This window comes from Crinia signifera, chromosome 1 (assembly GCF_055691185.1).
Source record: "Crinia signifera chromosome 1, ASM5569118v1, whole genome shotgun sequence".
Taxonomy (NCBI): domain Eukaryota; kingdom Metazoa; phylum Chordata; class Amphibia; order Anura; family Myobatrachidae; genus Crinia; species Crinia signifera.
Genome location: NC_139217.1, coordinates 299,962,157 through 299,980,776, shown reverse-complemented (window position 1 = coordinate 299,980,776; position 18,620 = coordinate 299,962,157). Strand labels below are relative to the sequence as shown.

The window sequence follows — 18,620 nt, the reverse complement described above, 5'->3', positions numbered from 1 at the left end:
GCATAAGTATATCCTCCACTTTTTATGACTGCTACTTAATAATGATGATGGAGATTGTAGGTACAGTTATTCTGTTCCTTTTATGAAAGACTGCCTACTGCTTGCCACTCGTTTTGTATTGTACTAGGAAATAATGGTGACAGCGGGTCACAACAAACAAATGACCACACATTTACAGAACAAAGCCCCCCTGACCCATTAAACATTGCAGGGTCAACAGCAAGCTCTGACAGTGGAAGAGGTGCACAGGGATTTCTCATGAGTTGCATCTGTGCAGTTGTTCTCACAGCTTCCTTCTGAAACTATCGAGTAGGTGGTGCTGCTGCTGGCACCCACTGCACGGGGGAAGTGGCAGAGAGGAGGAAAACTACAGACAGCAGGATTAAAAATAAAACCAAGAAGGAATTGGGAGGAGGAGTTGGCAGATGGATTAAACGGGAGGGGAAGAGGCCATGATCCGGATAATGATCTCATGGCCCGGCTGCCAACGAGAGATGCAGCCCCTGTGAGTGACGGCGCGTCTGCAGCAGTGACAGGCAGGCACGGGGTGGTCAAAAGGTGGCACTGACCAGTCACAGGGAGAGCAGCAGCAGCGCTACCATCATCCTCATCACTCCTCCTCTCATGCTAGTGACAGGGAGGACAGTGACACCACATCTCCCTGGAAGGACAGAAGAGAGAGCACCAGCAGCAGCACACTGAGCCCTGCCGCCGGTAATCCCATGCATTTACAGCTTCTCTTGCGTTGTGGTATAGGAGAGCGTGCATGATGAGGGCATGACTTGTGCTACCTTTTGTTGTATTGTCCCTTACTAGGCTTCCTCTCTCCCTCCCAGCCAGCCGGTACTGTGCGCTGCTATCATCCTCAGCTCAGCTGGCTGCTGATGTTTCTGTTGCAGTCTGCTGCTGAGTCGGGGCTGGGTGCTGTAGTGCATTTCTTGTAACTTGAGCCATGTAAGCCCGTGGGGCATGAAGTCACTTAATATACAGTGTCTGGCTCATGGGGCCAAGGTAACATGTACTGCTGCTGCCTTGCTTTCAACTTTGGCTATTGTAGTATGGCAGATTCCCCCCGGCATTATATGTGATTACTGTGTGTGCGCATGAAGGGAGGGTGTACATGCCGGAGTGTGTGCTCAAGGCTGGAGGAGGATGTGTGCCAGGCAGGAGGCAGCAGCAGATTGCTCATGCACTCCAGAGGGTAGGGCGACCTGGAGAATCGCACACGCAGTTTTTGGCAATTAAGTTTTCATAGGGGAGAATGAAGTTGGCAGATTACTTCCCATCATTATTGTTATTATTTAGCACGCTGTAACAACTGCTGCTGATGTGTGTCCATACTTTGTGCTTCACAGTGTAAACCTCTCTCTTATCTATGTATACTAGTCTATTCACTCACACACATATATCTATACAAAGGATACAGCTCTGGTTATACTTTCATGATCATTTGATGTAACCTAGATTTATTAACAATCATATCTTACTAATTGACGCCATATCCACTACAGGTAATTGTGGCTATCTACACAGTGTGGGGACTGGAATATAGATGTCCTTTGTGTGGGGAATAAGAGACAACACTACACATACAGTGCATCCTCCTAGATTCATCATTACAGCCACTAACCGTAGCGCCATGTGATTTCATTTGTTTTAAATGAAGATGATTCGTTTGGATTAGTGTGTGGTAGTGTCAGTCCCTGCATAGTTACTGCATGTACTAGTGATAATGATAATGCTGTTCCTGGAGGGACACAGCTTCATATTAATATAGATCAGATATATTCTATTATGCAACCAATGAAAGCAAATTTAGCCAAATACAAATATGCTGTAGGAATCGGATAATGTGCAAAATGGTAAATAGTGTTTCACTTGTAAGTAAAGTATCAATTTCAGTGCATGGGCTGCGTGCAGGAGGATGGCGGATGGCAACAGCCAATAGAAAGTGGATATTTAATATAATATACTATTTCTCCTGGATATACATCTTCCTATTGGCTGTGAGGAGCACGGGTCTCATGAATCTGCATAAGCAGCCAGCATGCCATGCTATGGTAAGGTACAACCTCTGTACTACCGGTGCTGGGAGTACTGCACATATGTTTTTTGTCGGGTACAAAAACTAGGAAGTCACAACTTATATCATTAACTAACCTTGAGTGTGTCATAGAAGTGGCAACTCAAGTGGAGTCCATTCTAACATAAACTGCTAAGGGAAGGAATTTGTATTTGGGACGAGCTGGAGGTTTCCGCTGCCCATCTTGCACGTCCTTGTGGCATGCCCTGGGTGCGGACTTTACCCTGTACCTTGTTTTGCGTTAAAACTTAAAAGGAGTATGTTGTACGGCTGATATGAGTGGATTGCGCTGCTCCCTGTGTTCTTGCTGGGCACAAATCTGTACCCTTCACTGGGCATTAGTAAGCACAGTGCATTTATTGGGACTTGCTGAGTGCTTGCACAAGTAATGCTCTACTGTACACATGCAGAGTAATATAAATATATATCTGCTAGGGCTGCATATACTGTATGTAGTATGTACAGTAAGTAGTGTGTGCGTGCACTAGGCCTGCTGCATGCAGAGCACTCGGCACAGTAGTCTGTGGCTGTGCATTTGCAGAGCAGCAGCAGCAGCAGCAGCAGCAGCAGCAGAATCAGGAAGTCAGGCGGCGGCAGCACAGACATGTTGGATCACGATGACATGACGGAGGGGAGGAGGAGGAGGGACAGGAACAGGGCCTGAAGCTGTTACCTCCAGCGCACCACTCACAGAGCACACATACAACCCCCCTCCACACCCGCCGCCGGGACTGCCGAGCAGGTAAGTGGCCTCCTCTACCCCCAGCCACCCCTCGCTAGGGTCCCGCTGTCGCCCTGGCCCAACTGCGCAGTTTCCCTGTCTGGTCCCGGGTACAGCTCGCATCGATCGGGTGTAAAAACTTTCCTGAGAGCGAGGGAACGGACATGGCTCCCTCCGTTCTTAACACCGGTACAAGCGGGTGACTGAGTGTAGGAAGTGCCCCCTCCACGGCTGTGTGTAGACTAGAGCTGGGGGTCTGACCCCTGCCCCTGTCGCCATTGATGGTGGGTGGGGGGGAGAGGGTCTGTGCACAGGAATGCTGCACCCCCCGCCGCATTCCGGCACTACTTCCCGGCTCTTTCTAGAAAAGTGTAATTGTCAGCAGCTGCTAATGTCTCGGGTGCCCGGCCCGGGGTGGGAGCTGGGCCGCCGCCGCTGTGACATGGGAGCTGCGTGTCTGCCTGCTGCTTAGTGTTATGTGTATGTGTGTCAGCTTCACAAAAGCCCAGTGCAGCCACATTGCTCATCCTGCTGTACATGCAGCGCTTGGTGCTGTGGCCTTACATGGAAGTCTCATACACGAGGCAACAGTAAGCTTTATTATATGTAACCATCATTACTTTGGAAGAGAGTGCTCTGCGTCCAAGAGCTTGCACTCATTACAAGTACAAGCTGGCACTGCTGCATATACAATGGTTTGTGTGTGTGAGACTTTTTTTCTTAGTAAATGGAGAATTGTGGATCAATGTAATCTTTTGTGAATATGTATATATATTTAATGGCTTGACCTGGATGTCCTATTCAAATCTTAAGGTTAAATTTTGTATTAATACTGTATTACTGGCAATAGGTTATATTGCACTGGACTGTGACCTTTTTAAAGTCTTTCCAGCAAAACATGGAGGGTTGCTGCTGTACACAAACTTTAGAGGTAATCTCACAGAAGGTTACAGTCCATAGAAATTAGGCTATGGCAGTGGTTCCCAAACTGTGCTGTTTCCACCTGGGGGGCCTCGGGTTTGGTAGTTCATGACCAAATTGGTAAAACCAGTGCTTGTGGCTTCCAAAATAGCATATGTGGGTGGACATGCTGTCCCTAACAACTTCTTCATAAGAAACTTTTGGCCTAGGGGTGCCCTGAAAAATATTCAGGTACTCTAATGTACTTTGATATGAACTAGTTTGGGAACAACTGTATATTGATATAGGCACATGTAACAGGAGGAGTTGTGACATGTGACACACATCTGGACTTTTATTGGTCAGTCCTGTTTCTATGGTTCCAGGTCAGACAGAGCAGCTTCAGGCCGGATCATTAATAAGACCCAAATGGGCAACTAAATTGAGGGCATGTGCCACTTTTCATACTCTAGCTGAAAGTTAGTGTCCCTAAATTAATTATTTCTGACATCTGCTCTTGGTTTCTCGAGTGTAATGCCCCGTACACACAGTGCCATTCACTAGCTTTTTATTCGATTTGGACTATATAGTCAAAGTCGAAATACACTTCGAAAGGTTTTCAGCCAAATTCGATGCCGATTTGAACCTGATGCGCAGCAATGAAATCGAATAAAAAAAAAAAATACACTGTGCTGGCAAGATAGTACAGATGTGTACTATATATTCAAAATCGAATGTGTACACTTCACCATGCGATCATATCGGAATTAAGGAGCCCATACACGGTCCGTTGTGTATGGCTCCGTTCTGTACTATGCGATGCGCGCTCCCGCGCATCACATAGTACGGTACAAAAAGTATGTGCTGCACATACTTTTTGTACTAGCTATACATCGGATCGCAGTGCATGCACTAGGGATGCGATCCGATCCGATGTGTGCTGTTTAAGCACACAACGGATCCGATTAACGGACCGTGTATGGGGGGCTTTAAATAGAAAATGAATTGCACATAAGTCCATCTTATGCAATATTCCAGATCTTTGTTACTTTGTAGTATTGAATAATTGTAATGCCCGGTACACACCAGGGCGACCCACTCAGGATGTGCATCGTGAGCGGGTTCCGATCCGATTGCGACCCGCACCTGGGTGTATGGTCATTTTCAGATCCTACCTGCTGCAGGTAGGATCTGAATAACGACCAACCTGCGGGGCCGCACATCGGATTGGGATCGGATCAGAACATGCAAAAAAGGGCGGGATTGGGTCTAGATGATGGGATTGGGTCCTTGTCGTTCTGGTGTGTACCCTGCATAAGTCACAATTTTTAAACGTGTGGCAAGTCACCATTAGCTTATTATCAAATCTGCAATATGCAAAAAACAAGAGGTTCCCACACACGGGGAGATGTGCTCTATACTTTTTGTACTAGTACAAAAAGTATGGGCTGCACATACTTTTTATGCTGTGCAATGTGATGTGCCCGGGAGCAAAACAGTGTATGGGCACCTTAACATATACAGTACTGATAACTGGATATTTTAGCCATTTAGAGGGATATTTCTCAAAGCTTGGAAATGAAGGGGAGATTGTACTATAGTAGCACAGATTGTGCCACTATAGCGCTTCACTTCTTTACTGAGGCAAAGCAGGAAGCAGTATCACAGAGATGTATAAACATCTGGAGTAAAAAGGCATGGTGCATCAGCCTGGTTGGCTCTATGGAGAAGAGTTGTCACCAGGGCCGGATTTAGGACTCAAGCCGCCCCTAGGCACAACATTTTTGGCTGCCCCTTGGACCTGGAGGGAGGAAGGACTCTGTTGGGATTTTTAGGTCAGAGTGGAAGGAGGGAGATCAAGAGGGCTGCTCCCCGGAATGACCTCTTCCTCTTGTTCAGGCACCGGCAGTCCTGACACCGCGCACCTACTCCTCCGCAGTTCACGGGCGGGCAGGGAGAGGGCTGAGACATCTGGGCGGCAGCAGCAATAGCAGTGGTGGCGGGCACTGGCAGCCCGCCCCGGACACTGTGCTCCTCCACAGTCACCGGCAGGCAGGGAGAGGCTGACACACCCAGCGGCAGCGGCAATATCGGTGGGAGCTAGGAGCCGTGTCACGCACCATGTCAGGGCTGCTGCTGTGGGATGAGCCATGAGGCTCTCCGTGCAGCTTCACAGCTTGTCCTAGCTGGCTGCCACCCTTAACATGTGCCGCCCCTAGGCCTGTGCCTCATGGGCCTAGTGGCAAATCCGGCCCTGGATCTCCCTCGCAGATACCAAAGCCAGTGACAGCTATGTCCCTGCAGTGTATTGGCAATTGTCGACATTGATAGCTGCAGGTGTCGAAACGGTCAGTGCAGCTGAACACCCAGACGTTGTCTCTGCTATCAGCATGCTATATTGTAGATAACAACACCGATTATGACAGGGGTGCATATTGTAAAATAACAAATCACTTTGTTGTTAAATCTGCCCTACAACTACATTGGTTCTTTGGGTCTCATGTATGAATGGGAGATAAGTGGGCTTAATGAAAAAGGAAAATCCCTGTATTCCCGCTATGTACTAAACTAAAAGTACCATATGTGTCTGTGGTAATGCTAATAGGTGGGCTATGAGGGCCAGCTGTTACTAAGAGGAGAGGTCCCTTTCTATCAGATGTTTTCTCCAGCGCCATCTTCTTTGCATGTAGCTGCCGGTGTCTGTATTGTTAGCACCCTGCTCCTTACAAACCCAAATAGTTCATATTCCCTGCCTGGGATGTTGCTTTCTGATGTGGTGCCTCTACCACACTCTGGTCTGTATCTCGGTGCTAAGATACAGACCAGAACATTCTATAAACACCAAAGCAGAGAGGGACACTCCAGGCAAGAAAGAGGAACTGCACAGATTTTGAAATTGCAGGATGCTAAAATGAACACTATCTAATGTCTGCCTCACTGGCTCATTGTCAATAAAGTAAAAAAAAAAAAAGCCTCAGTGGCAGTCACTACTGCAGAAGTCTCTGCTGTCACCTCCAAGGGGAGGTCTTATCACTTAAGGTGCATACACACAATAAGATTGTGTGCTAGATTGTACACTATCTTGCTAGTTTTTTATAGTATGCTAGATAGTGCACTATATACAGTATATACAGAGAAGCAGCGCTGGAGTTACAATGAACACAATTATGATTGATGGTAAAATACCTTTATAAATCAATTAAATGACATTTAATACACAATACACAACATGAATATACAATAAAAATATAATAAAAATAAATATAAAATAAGTTAAATGAATCTCACTCTGTGGTTGGATCGAAGAATGGACCTGGGTGAATGTCCAATTTGTCTGTCCAATTGGTAAGTGCACTTTCCAATAAATGATCTGCCAAATGGGACTAGATGGAAGTAGGTGGGGTGCCGGTTCACTGGTCCTCACTATGTTGCGGAGATCTTACTTGTTGCCGCTGGAGGGGTCAATGAAGGGGATTCCGGATTGGTCCCTTTATCCTGGGCCTTTTGAAGGGTATTCTTAGGAGATTGTGAGACACTTTTGTACCCTTTGTCTCACAATCTCCTAAGAATACCCTTCAAAAGGCCCAGGATAAAGGGACCAATCCGGAATCCCCTTCATTGACCCCTCCAGCGGCAACAAGTAAGATCTCCGCAACATAGTGAGGACCAGTGAACCGGCACCCCACCTACTTCCATCTAGTCCCATTTGGCAGATCATTTATTGGAAAGTGCACTTACCAATTGGACAGACAAATTGGACATTCACCCAGGTCCATTCTTCGATCCAACCACAGAGTGAGATTCATTTAACTTATTTTATACTTATTTTTATTATATTTTTATTGTATATTCATGTTGTGTATTGTGTATTAAATGTCATTTAATTGATTTATAAAGGTATTTTACCATCAATCATAATTGTGTTCATTGTAACTCCAGCGCTGCTTCTCTGTATATATTGCCTACCCACCAATTGACAGGGATTGACTATCCCTGTATCCCAGCAGCTGCTTGACAAAGCCACCTCATACATCAAGCGCCCATTTTTTTTGCTCTCTAGGAGAGCAATATTGTGTTTTTTTGCACTATATACAGTGTCTATGCACTATCCGACGTATGATGCACGCTCCCGCAGGTCGTATGGGAGGGAGCTGCTTGGATGAACATGCAACTCAATTCTGGCTAGAAAGCATACCATAGTGTAGTGTAGAATAGCTGTGACGTCATATCGTACATTATTTTCAGCAGAAATCTTATGCTTTTGACCACCTGTTCCTGGGAAATAGTATATGATATCGTATGGAACATGGGGGCAGATGTATGAACGGTCGTTATGGGGGAGAAGGGGTATTAGCGCACGTTATGTGCACTGATACCGCTTCTCCCCCATGTATGACGTGGCCGGGATGCGGTAATGGACAGGGGCGCTATGCGCCCCTGTCCATATCGGCGCTGCTATCAAAATGATAGCAGGCCGAATGTATGAACGGTCAGCATCGCTGACCGTTCTGCACGAAGCCGTGTTTGGCTTCGCCAGCATCAGGCTGGCGAAGCCCTATCTAAACAGCAGGGACAGCGCTGTCCCTGCTGTTAGGTCTGGGCTGCGCTGGGGATCTCGCGTGAACAGCGAGATCCCGCGCATGCCCAGTGCTGCCGGCCGGGGGACAGGAGATAGCGCATCAGTATTAACTGATGCGCTATCTTCAGAAAGGGACATCGCCGAAGGGGGGAGTTAACGCTCCCCCGCTTCGGCAGACAAGATGTTAATACATCTTGTCGATGTCCCTTCCTGCTTCGCCTCGCTATTGAGGCGAAGCAGGAAGTATCATAGCGGCGCGATAAGCGCTGCTATGATACATCTGCCCCATGAATCCTACCGTGTGTATGCAACTTTACTCTCCTCAGCAGGGCTTTTAGTATACAGCGCATTTGCTGCCTCTTGCTTCACAGAAATAACCGGCAACACAGCAGCAGACTTTATAAAACTGGTACTCTTTACCTAGGACGGTGGGCATCGCGTCCATCGCATGCACTAAAGTAACGGGTGCGACGCGACCGACGCGATGCCCGCGATTTCCCATAGGGATCAATGGTAAATTTTTCAATGGACGCGATTTTTCAGTTCAATGCCTCAATGCCCGCAATTTTGCCATAGGAAACAATGTTAAATGGGCCACAGAGCCCAAATAGGCACCCTTAGCAGTGAAATGTCCCCCACAATTGTTAACGGCGTGGAGTTGAGAATAGAATAGTGTGGCGAGCGCAGCGAGCCACCGAGCCCGAAGCGTGGCGAGCGGACGCGGATACCTGTGAAGCCCGCGTAGGGCCGCGTTTACCTGTGAAGGTATCCGCGTCCCCTCGCGGGGCTCGCTGCGCTCGCCACGCTTCGGGCTCGCACTATTCTATTCTCAACTCCACGCCGACGTGGATAGTGGGGGTATGAAAATGTCGGAGGACGCGTACCGCCGCCCCTCGCGGGCTCGCTGCGCTCGCCACGCTTCGGGTTCGCGTGGATCGTGGGGTGTCGTTAACAATTGTGGGGGACATTTCACTGCTAAGGGTGGCTATTTGGGCTCTGTGGCCCATTTAACATTGTTTCCTATGGCAAAATCGCGGGCATTGAGGCATTGAACTGAAAAATCGCGTCCATTGAAAAATTTAACATTGATCCCTATAGGAAATCGCGATGCCCGCGATTTTTTACACCCAATGACCGCGATGGACATCGTGGGCGCTGTGCTAGGTAAAGAGTACCATAAAACTTTACATTAAGGTTTGCCCTATACTTAAGAGGTCATCCATGGAGAGCTCCATCTGTCATGCAAAATAAATGGAAAAAAATAGATCGACATGGCTAAGGTCAACCGGGTTGGAAGGTCGACCAAAGCATTAGCTCGACAATGGCAAAGTTGACAGTCAAAAGGTAAACATGAGGTAATAAAAAAAAATTCCTCCCAAATTTTGACATGGACGCTGTCAAAGTTTAACGCGTCCCCTGGCAAGGCTTGCTACGCTCGGCATGCTTCAGGCATGATGCCTCGCTGTGCTTTGCACACTATTTATTCTCCCTCCACACCGTAGTGGATGGCCTGTTGCCACTTGTAGCTTAAAAAAGCGGGGAACTCATGTCGACCTTTTGACTGTTGACCTAATGCTTTTGTAAACCTTCCAAGCCTGTCAACCTTAGCCTTGTTGACCTATTTCAGGTGTTGCCCTAAGCACTGTCGACCCAATGCATGTCGACCTAGTGACCGTATCCCGTGCAGAAGAGTTAACAGATGTTAACGTTCCCAACAACCAATGGGGCAGATGTATTAAGGATATAATTGGGAAAAAGAGAGCGATTGTTTTATGTGAGTAAATTAGTGTGAAAAGTGGTTTGAACTGCTGAGCATGGTACCTGTAATAAAAACTGGGTTAAAAAATACATGTTTATCAGCTCTTTTTTGGATATTTTTTTGTGAGGGTATCCTCAAACGGACTTTGCATACCCTTACAAAAAAATATCCAAAAAAGAGCTGCTAAACATCCGCCTTATATCTTGTGTATTTTTTAACCCAGTTTTTATTACAGGTACCATGCTCAGCAGTTCAAACCACTTTTCACACTAATTTACTCACATAAAACAAGCACTCTCTTTTTCCAATTATATCCTTGTAACCAATATTTGCAGAGCAGCTCCAACATTTAGCGCAGAAACACCTTTTCCAATCCGCAGATGTATTAAGCCATAATTCTTTCAGGTCCAAAGTCTAGTCAAGTTCAACAGCCCTAGCGCTAGTAGCAGATCCAATGGTGAGCCACTTTAAAATAAGAACATTAACATTGTGCAACTTTCAATGTAGACCATTTTGAATAAAAAAATAAAATAAATACAATTAATTGAAACCAGAAAAAAAAATTTGGACTGCAAAAGGTATAATAGAAAAACGTGAGCGTGATAGTTGGAAGCTGATTGGCTGGTTGTTCTTACTCTGTCATGTTACAGGCTGTGTTTGAAAAATGGCAATTAGTAGCTAATTGGCTGGACGTTTATCGCTCTTTATCAACCTCGCGTTTATCTCTTGTCAAGGCTTAATACACCTGCCCCTATGTGTTTTCTTCCATCAAGGCAGATGATAAATTGTTATATTACCCCTTTGTCTTGCAACGTTTGAAATCGCCCTGTACGCATTACACTGGATAAATGTCTGCATCATCATATCTTTAGTTGGACAGAGGAGGCAAGATGCACTAAGCTTCAAAAAGTGATAAGACGGAGAGTGATAAAATACCAGCTGATTAGCTCCTACCTGCCATGTTTTATGCTGATGATTGAAAAATTACAGGGGCTGATTGGTTGGTAGTTTCACTCGCTATTTTATAACTTTTTGAAGCTTGGTGAATATGGCTAATAATATTGGCATAGACAGGGTATCATTGGTTTATGGATTTAAAGTCCGTGTTTAACATTTCTCTCTTACCCCTTTTACATCGCAAATGCCGGGTCGCAGCTGGCATTTGGACATGGGTCCGTCCTGGGAGCGACCCAGCATTTGCGATGATAGCTCCTCACATTGCTGACGTCAGAAAGGCCCAGATATTACATATATCTTAACTAGCCCTGTTACAAATAGTTAAGTGAAATTATACTGAATGATGTCCTTTCATTTAAGTCTGAATTAAAGTGTGCTTAATATCAAATTTTGGGGCAGATGTATGATCTGTCGTTATGGGGGAGAAGGGGTATTAGCGCACGTTATGTGCGCTGATACCGCTTCTCCCCCATGTATGAAGCAGCCAGCGTGCGGTAATGGACAGGGGCGCTATGCGCCCCTGTCCATATCGGCGCTGCTATCAAAATGATAGCAGGCCGAATGTATGAACGGTCAGCATCGCTGACCGTTCCGCACGAAGCCTGCATTGGCTTCGCCAGCATCAGGCTGGCGAAGCCCTATGTAAACAGCAGGGACAGCGCTGTCCCTGCTGTCAGCTGTGGGCTGCGCTGGGGATCTCGCGTGAACAGCGAGATCCCGCGCATGCCCAGTGCGGCCGGCCGGGGGACAGGAGATAGCGCATCAGTATTAACTGATGCGCTATCTCCAGAAAGGGACATCGCCGAAGGGGGGAGTTAGCGCTCCCCCGCTTCGGCAGACAAGATGTTAATACATCTTGTCGATGTCCCTTCCTGCTTCGCCTCGCTATTGAGGCGAAGCAGGAAGTATCATAGCTGCGCTTATCGCGCAGCTATGATACATCTGCCCCTTTGTTGGCAATTTTTAGATAGAGTGCATGTTACAGATCACTGAATGAATTGTTGTTTTTTGTTGAATATTCACATTCTTTGGGAGGTATTTAATTCCCATCGCTATTTGCGACAGGGGAAAAAGCGGGGGGAGGGCTATTCAATGCTGTCTTTCGGCCGTGAATTGTCGCGATCACGACTAGATCTTGACAATCCATGGCCATTTATGCGGACATGCCCCCTTTTCACCAATCTGCAGGCAGGACATTGAATCCCGCCTCATGATTTGCGGTAGAGCAAAACAAAAATGGGCCAGGGTCGCGGCTGCCGGAACGTACTGACAGTTGTGACCCGGGATTGAATACCCCCATAGTATTAGTGATTGTAGACCTTTTTCTAAGTGATCTGACTAGCTTGCTTAGAAATTAAGCACAGATCGCCGTGTGTGCTTGTAACCCAGTGACGGCGATGCAGTCCCATCGTCTGACTAGATTTATACTGCATGAACCAGAGAACACTGGCCATGCCAGATCGCTCAGCACACATCTCTGATGCATTGCTTTGTCCTAAGCAATTTGTAATAAGCCATATCACTGAGCATAGGGGCTCAGTCACCCTGTGTGTAGGGGGCATAACAATGCAGTTTTTACTGATATCCAGGCTTCAGCACACGTGTTTAAATCACAATAGCTGAAGTACTGATTGTCACTGATGCTGATGCGTCGATATCACTAAAATCTGGACCATTGGGGTGCTTTGAGGACCGTGGTTGGGTATGCCTGACTTAGCGTGTGCATAAGTATTTTTCTTTTTCCTGTATATCTATAAAGTACATATAATGGCTCATTTGTAAACTTTTGGCCCTCCAGGTTGGAGCTCACCATCAGTGACCCTTGAATATATTTAACTAGGTGATTCATCGCGCCCTACGGGCGCTCTTCACACCGTCGTAAGGGGCTGCGCCCCCTTAATTTGTGAACGTTTGTATATGAGAAATATGGTTAGAATTGTTGGAAAGATGCCATGTATTGCAACTTAGGTGTCCGCGAATCGCGGGAGGGGGGGTCGCGGAGGGTGCCGCGAATTGCAGGAGGGGGGGTCGCGGGGGGTGCCGCGAATTGCAGGAGGGGGGGTTGTGGGGGGGTGGATGCTGCGAATCGCGGGAGGGGAGGGATTGCAGAGAATCGCGGGAGGGGGGTCGCGGGGTGGGTTGCCGCAAATCGCGGGAGGGGGGTTACGGGGGCGGGGGTTGCGGCGAATCATGGTAGGGGGGGTCGCGGGGGGTGTGCCGTGAATCACGGGAGGGGGGGTCACGGGGTGGGGTGCCGAGAATCGCGGGGGGGTGTGTGTGTGCTGTGAATCGCGGGAGTGGGGGTTGCGGGGGTGGGGGGTGGGGGGGGGTGTGACGCGAATCGCCACAAGAAAAAATCAACACAGAAAGGTCAACACATGTAAATGTTGACATAAGTGTGGCACTTCATTGGTGTCCATGTCGACACATGAGAATGAATGTGAAAACATTCAAAAAATGAAAAAAAAAAACTTAAAAAACTCATGTCAACCTTTTTCATTGTCGACCATAGCCATGTCAGTGTTTTCCATGTGCAATTTAATTCTGGAGCTGCCGCGAATCGTGGGGGGGTGCCGCAAATTGCGGGAGGGGGGGTCGCGGGGGTGGGTGCCGCGAATCGCGGGAGGGGGGGTTACGGGGCGGGGGGTTGCGGCGAATCATGGGAGGGGGGGTCGCGGGGGTGTGCCATGAATCACGGGAGGGGGGGGTCACGGGGTGGGGTGCCGAGAATCGCGGGGGAGGTGTGTGTGTGTGTGCCGTGAATCGCGGGAGTGGGGGTTGTGGGGGGGTGGGGGGGGGTGTGACGCAAATCGCCACAAGAAAAAATCAACACAGAAAGGTCAACACATGTAAATGTTGACATAAGTGTGGCACTTCATTGGTGTCCATGTCGACACATGAGAATGAATATGAAAACATTCAAAAAATGAAAAAAAAAAACTTCAAAAACTCTGTCAACCTTTTTCATTGTCGACCATAGCCATGTCAGTGTTTTCCATGTGCAATTTAATTCTGGAGCTGCCGCGAATCACGGGGGGTGCCGCGAATTGCGGGAGGGGGGGGTCGCGGGGTTGGCTGCCGCGAATCGCGGGAGGGCGGGGTTCACAGGGGTTCCGGTGGGTGGTTGCCGCGAATTGCGGGAGGTGGGGGGTCACGGGGGGTGCCGCGAATCGCGGGAGGGGGGGTTGCGGGGGGGTGTGACGCGAATCGCCACAAGAAAAAATCAACACAGAAAGGTCAACACATGTAAATGTTGACATAAGTGTGCCACTTCATTGGTGTCCATGTTGACACATGACAATGAATATGAAAACATTCAAAAATGAAATAAATCTTCAAAAACTCATGTCAACCTTTTTCATTGTCGACCATAGCCGTGCCAGTGTTTTGCATGTGCCATTTAATCCTGGGGCTGCCGCGAATCGCGGGGGGTGCCGCGATTTGCGGGAGGGGGGGTTGCGGGGGGTGGGTGCTGCGAATCGCGGGAGAGCGGGGTCATGGGGGTTCCGGTGGGGGGTTGCCGCGAATTGCGGGAGGGGGGGGGGGTCGCGGGGGGGTGCCGGGGTGCCGCGAATCGCCGGAGGGGGGGTTGCGGGGGGTGTGACGCAAATCGCCACAAGAAAAAAATCAACACAGAAAGGTCAACACATGTAAATGTTGACATAAGTGTGCCACTTCATTGGTGTCCATGTCGACACATGACAATGAATATGAAAAAATTAAAAAAATTAAAAATAAATCTTCAAAAACTCATGTCAACCTTTTTCATTGTCGACCATAGCCATGTTAGTGTTTTGCATGTGCCATTTAATCCTGGGGCTGCTGCGAATTGCGGGGGGGGGGGGGGGGGTGCCGCGAATCGCGGGAGGGGGGTCGCAGGGGGGGTGCCGCCAATCGTGCAAGGGGGGGTCGCGGGGGGTTCTTTTTGCCATGAATCGCGGGAGGGAGGTCGCGGGGGGGGGTGTTTTTTCCGCGAATCGGGGGGGGGGGGGGGGGTCACGGGGGAGGGTTTGCCGCGATTCGCGGGAGGGGGGGTCGCGGGTGGTGGTTATGCCGCGAATTGCGGGAGGGGTCGTGGGGGGGGGGGTCTTTTTGCAGCGAATCGCGGGAGGGGGGGTCGCGGGGGTGTTTTTGCTGCGAATCGCAGTAGGGGGGGTCGCGGGGGAGCGGGTGTTTTTGCCGCAAATCGCGGGAGGGGGGGTGCGCGGGGGGGGAGGTTTTGCCGCAAATCGCGGGAGGGGGGCGCTCACCTGGTGGCTGTGGAGTAGCAGTGCTGGCAACATGGGAAGGCAGTGGGTGTCTGGCACTGTCTGTGGGCTCACTGGGCTGGTTCTCTGTCACATACCTCCCAACATGACCCTCTCCAGGAGGGACACAATGCTCTGTTTCTAGACTTCCCCTTAATGTATGATTGCCATCACCTGTTTTAAACAGGTTAATTTCTCAGAAAGGTGTTCAGCACAGATGAAGGCAATCACACATTAAGAGGAAAGTCCAGGAACAGAGCGTTATAGACACAGACACCCACTTTGAGTGACAGATGTAGCCAAATATATAGGAGATTCTCACTGTGAATGTAGACACGATAGAGTTCCTGATAAATTCATTGCTGTTTTTGTACTTCTTGACTGCTAGTTCCAGAAGATATGTTAAATCTAATAAAAAGGGGAATGACTCGGTAGAAGGCGCTACTAATAATCTAGAAAATAATAAACCATGGAAAATCAATTCACATGGATCACAAAAAACAAGATTTTATACAAAGCGTTCCTTATTAAAGTCACATAAGATTCTCTTTCCAGTCTCTCATGAATATGTGAAGAACTCAGAACAAAAAGGAAAGAATCCAATGTGTGGTGTGAATTAAGTGAATTTCTCCCCATTTGAAAAATATAGGAATGGTACTTGAGGTGGTAGGGTTACATTATTTGTAATTAATACTAAATTACATGAATTATAAAATTAATATTTTTTTTTTTTTTACATTCTACTTCCAATGCAAGGGATAAAATTAAACATGGGGGCGGGGGGGGGCTGCTGCTGAGTATGTGTGTCTGTGTGTGGGCAAGGAGGGGACAGGCACTTGCCACTCAGAGGTCTCCCGCCAGCAGAGCAATATAAGGTATGTTTGTTTGCATTGTTTTTATCCTGATGACATGGAGTACCTCTTCTACAATCTGGAGATATATAATATATTTTTAAGCCCTCTTGAAGCAAATGCTTCGAAAGCTAGTAAGATAGCTAATGTGAGAGAAAGAGATGTAGTTTCACTTATTTATTAAGTTTCTTATATCGCAAACATATTGGCTGCTTTGTGCGGATATCCCAGGGGAACAGGGATCACAAGGCATCACTCCAGTGGGTGCCCCAATGAACTGCACCTCCACCGTGACAGTGCTGGCTGCACCATTCCCCCCTCCTGTACACGGTACCGCATGTGGAGCGGCAGCACAAGATGACAACTCACCCTGGCTGCCGAATCAGATCAGGTCCGTGGCGCAGCTATTTCAAATCTCAAGGTTTCAGTCGGCGCTCACTGCCGGCAACTGATTAGCTGACGAACCGTGAGCTCTTCGATTGGCTTGCGGCTAGGCAGCCAATCAGGTGCCGGCAGTGAGCTCCGGCTGAAGCCTTGAGATTGAAATACCTGCGCAGCGGACCTGATCCATCAGATACAGAGGCAGCCAGTGGGGGTGAGTTGTCGCCTTGCGTATCCACTCTGTGTGTTTGTGTGCCGCCGTTCCATGTGCAGGACCGTGTACAGGAGGGGGAATAGTGTGTCCGGCGCTGTCATGGTAGAGGAGCATTTCATCAGGGTACCCGGTGGAGTGATGCCTGGTGATCCCTGGGTCACCTGCAAAAAGCAGCCACTGTCCCTCCGTTTTGAAATAGCTGCGCCGACCGTCCGTGCTACTGCTCTGCTACAGCGGCAGCCGGATGAGTTGTCCACCGCTCTGCCGGCTCCATTAACGCAAGCCACCACCCTGCCTGGGGAGATCTGCTTCCTGCCAAATCTGGTCACCAGGAAGCAAAATCTGGTCGCCCTGGCGCCCTGTGTTTGTCGAGCCCTGTATTTAGATTACATATTTCACACATTTTTTGCTTCTGTAGTTTGAGCGCCTAAACCTGGAGCTGTCAGTCATGTACAGTCCTAAACAGATCAATAATTTAAATATCTCTGAAGGACACCCATTGCTTCAGCCAGCCAGCAGGAGACGCAGGAAACAATTGAATGTGCACCCATGGAATTATGGGGATTAAGCTCCTGGTAGTCAGAATACAGATACTGGAATCCTGAGTCATGGTCAGAAGACTGAAGTCGGAATCCTGACATTGATAGAGATGCAGATGCCAGAATCCTGACTGGCAGTATTTTGATCGTAAGTTAGCATTAGTCCATGTGTGTGTGGGGGTTAGATTTAGGCACTAGAAGCGGACCTATGGTCTGGGGGGGGGGGGTAGGGTTAAGCTGCAGGAAGTAAGGGTAAAGGGGGTGGGTGGGGGGCAAGGAGAAGGTAAATGTGTAATACCAGACCACAGTTGGGATTCCATCCAGGTAAAGACTAATTGTATGTATGTAATCGGATGGCACTCGGGAACGATCAGCTTCTAACCAAACCGGAGTCACTTATACAACCAATGTTTTAGGAAGGTAATCCCTTTTACTAAGACTTGAACAAAATAAAAAACACATCCCATCCACAGATGTATACAGCAATACTCACCACCCAGTGTAAAGACAAACTCCCACCTCAATTTTAAGTATGGTTATTGGAAGGCTTTCATAAGTGTTTCTCTGGGAACTTTTGCCTATTTTGGCCTACGGTAGTTTGCAGTTTCCATTCAAGCTCATCCCAAAATAGCCCAATGGGGTTGAAGTCAAAGCTCTGTCCGCTCCAGTCAAGTTTTTCCACAATAAACTTATCCATGTATTTATAGTACTTGCTTTTTGCACTGGGGTACACATATTGACATAGAAAAGGGCCTTCCCAAAACAGTTTTGACAAAACTGAAGCAAAGCCGTGTGCAAAAAGTCTTGGTATTCTAAAGCATTAAGATTGCACTTCACTGGAGATAAAGCAACTTTCCCAAACCCTGAAAAACAGCCCCATACCGTTATTGTTCCTCTACCAAACTTCATAGTTGGTTAATGCGGTCAGGCAGGTAATGTTCTCCTGGCATTCGGAACACCCAGACTCTCCGATCTGACTGCCAAACAGAAGCATTATTTGTCACTCGTACAGTTTTGGTGTGCTTTGCACCATCCAATGCTTGGCATTCAACTTGAACTCGGCCATGGGAACCCATTCCATTAAGCCCCCATGCGCAATTTGTGTGCTTACATCAATGGCAATGGCATTTGGGAAGTCTTTCCCAAGATTTATGCACCATGCGCTTTAGCGGTCCTTGCCCACACTCTTGATTTTATGTGGCCTTCTGGCTGTGGTTCTGTTGTTACTAAACACTTCCACTTTCTAAAAATATCTGAGTTGACCATGGCATATACAACAGGGATGAAATATTGCAAACGGTCTTATTGCAAATGTAGCATCCTATCACAGTGCCACACTTAAAGTCGCTGAGTTCTTCAGAACAACCCCTTTTGTATCGCAAATGGAGA

The 18,620-nt window shown here is 47.9% G+C and overlaps 1 protein-coding gene across 6 annotated transcripts in view; it reads left to right on the top strand.

Annotated features, from left to right (window-relative positions):
- The first annotated feature begins 368 nt into the window (after positions 1 to 368).
- The window catches only part of SMARCA2 (SWI/SNF related BAF chromatin remodeling complex subunit ATPase 2), a 182,481-nt gene continuing 164,229 nt past the window's right edge, over positions 369 to 18,620 (top strand). For 4 of the 6 annotated variants that reach the window (XM_083186027.1, XM_083186029.1, XM_083186028.1 and 1 more), the window contains exon 1: positions 2,660 to 2,825. The gene's annotated coding sequence lies outside the window, so the exon portion shown is untranslated. Of the gene's footprint in view, positions 715 to 2,659; positions 2,826 to 18,620 lie in introns of those variants that run through there. The other 2 variants (XM_083186032.1, XM_083186026.1) reach the window with 2 other exon arrangements.